General features: G+C 46.7%; 1 protein-coding gene across 2 annotated transcripts in view; it reads right to left on the bottom strand.

Moving 5' to 3' along the window:
- The window catches only part of SLC25A44 (solute carrier family 25 member 44), a 22329-nt gene that overhangs the window by 19274 nt on the left and 586 nt on the right, over positions 1-2469 (bottom strand). The window lies entirely within an intron of this gene.

Below are 2469 nucleotides of genomic sequence, written 5' to 3'. Positions count from 1 at the left end.
GGCTCAGGCAATCCACTCACCTCAGCCTCCCAAGGTGCAGGATTACAGGCTGAGCCACCTAGCCCAGCTCCAGTAAAGCATTTCTATCACTGCAGAAAGTTCTACTGGATAGTGATACTTTAAGTCCTTTCCACTCAGAGTTATCCACAGACCAGGAGATGGTCATCACCTGGGAGCTTGTTAGAAATACAGGATTTGGCTGGGCATGGTGCCTCACACCTATAATCCCAGCACTTTGGGAGGCCAAGGAGAGAGGATTGACTGATCTCACTGATTCGAGACCAGCCTGGGCAACTTGGTAAGACATCATCTCTACAATAAATCAAAAAATTAGCCAGGTGTGGTAGCACATGCCTGTAGTTCCAGCTACTTGGAAAGCTGAGGCAGATCACCTGAACCCGGCAGTGAACGTGCCACTGCACTCCAGCCTGGGCGACAAAGTGAGACTCCTACTCAAAAAAATACAGGATTTCAGGTTGCACTCCAAACCTGATAAATAAGAACCAACTCTTTGGTTTTGTTTTATTTTATTTATTTATTATTTATTTATTTATTTATTTTTGAGTTGGAGTCTCACTCTGTCACCCTTTATTTATTTATTTATTTATTTATTTTTGAGTTGGAGTCTCACTCTGTCACCCAGACTGGAGTGCAGTAGCTGCTCCCGGCCACCGCAACTTCGAACTGCTGGGCTCCGGCCATCCTTCTGCCTCAGCCTTCCAAGTAGCTGGAACTACAGGTGCGCGCTACCACACCCGGCTAATTTTTTGATTTATTGTAGAGATGAGGTCTCACCAAGTTGCCCAGGTGGGTTTTGAACCCGCGGGCTCAGGCAATCCACTCACCTCAGCCTCCCAAGGCACGGGATAACAGGCTGAGCCACCGAGCCCAGCTTGTTTTATTTTATTTTTGAATGGGTGCCTTGTCAGGAGCTATAGAAGGTGATTTGACTTGGTTGAAGTAGTAAACTGAAAATATTGGAATGGACCATTGCACTCAGTTTCAGTGACAAGTCAGGATGGAGTCAAAGGGCTGCAAACCAAGACATAATAGTCCTGGACTCCTAGAGTAATTGCACTAATTCTTTTGTTTGTATGGGTTTTTTTATTTATTTTAGAGACAAGTTCTCACCAAGTTGCCCAGGCTGGTCTCAAACCCCTGAGCTCAGGCAATCCTCTCACCTTGGTCTCCCAAAGTGCTGGGATTACAGACTTGAGCCACCATGCTCATCCTTATTTTGTGTTTTTGAGATGGGGTTCTATGTTGCCCAGGCTGGTCTTGAATTTGTTTGTTCAAGCAGGCTTCCTGCCTGGGCTTCCTCAAGTACTGGAATTACAGGTGTAAACCACCATACCTGGCCAAACATTTTAACAAAATCTCTAGGTGATTTTTATGTGTATCAGAGTTTGGGAAGCTTTGCTTTAAATATTAAGGATTGCCGGGCTCAGTGGCTCAGCCTGTAATCCTGCGCTTTGGGAGGCTGAGGTGAGTAGATTGCCTGAGCCCGCCGGTTCGAAACCCACCTGGGCGAGACTTCATCGCTACAATAAATCAAACAATTACCGGGCCTGGTAGCGCATGCCTGTAGTTCCAGCTACTTGGAAGGCTGAGGTGGAAGGATCACCGGAGTCCAGCAGGTCGAGGTTGCGGTGGCCGGGAGCAGCCACTGCACTCCAGTCTGGGTGACAGAGTGAGACTCCAACTCAAAAAATAAAAAATAAAATAAGTAAATATTAAGGATTCAAAAGAAGTATTATAAAAATTATAATAGGCCAGTCTTGGTGGCTCATGCCGTAATCCCAGCGTTTTGGGAAGCTAAAGTGGGAGGATAGCTTGAGCTCAGGAATTTGAGATCAGCCTGGCAACATAGCAAGACCTCATCTCCACTGGAAAAAAATTTTTTTTTCATTTTTTAAGAACTATAGCCACTTGCCAGGCACGGTGGCTCACGCCTATAATCCCAGCACTTTGGGAGGCCAAGGCAGGAGGATCCCTTGAGATTAGGATTTTCAGACCAGTTTGGGCAACATAGTTAGACCTCATCTCTACAAAAAATAAAAGTAAATACAAACAAAAAATTAAAGCAACTATAGGAGTCTAGGACTATTATGACTTGGTTAGGAGCCCTCCGACTCCATCCTGACTTGTCACTGAAACTGAGTGCAATGATGACCATTTGGTTCATTCCAGTATTTTCAGTCAATCACTTCCACCAAGTCAAATCACCTTCTATAGCTTCTGACAAGACACCCATGGGTCCCCACTTCTCAGATGGAAACAGAAGAGGCCATCATCCTCCGTTCCTTCCGTTCTGCCTTTTGCATCTCTGCGAGGTAGCTGCCTACCACCCGAACGTGAACATATTAAACGCTTGCCCACTATCTGACTGAACGTGCTTTTCCCCAGGCGAGGTCCCCGGCAAGGCCTCCAACACCAACGCCCCCCCCCCCCCCCCCCCCCCCCCCCCCC

This window comes from Carlito syrichta, unplaced genomic scaffold, assembly GCF_000164805.1.
Source record: "Carlito syrichta isolate Samal-C Ts95f unplaced genomic scaffold, Tarsius_syrichta-2.0.1 Scaffold307330, whole genome shotgun sequence".
NCBI lineage: Eukaryota > Metazoa > Chordata > Mammalia > Primates > Tarsiidae > Carlito > Carlito syrichta.
The sequence above is the reverse complement of the archived record's forward strand: the minus strand, read 5'-3'. Positions and strand labels throughout refer to the sequence as shown.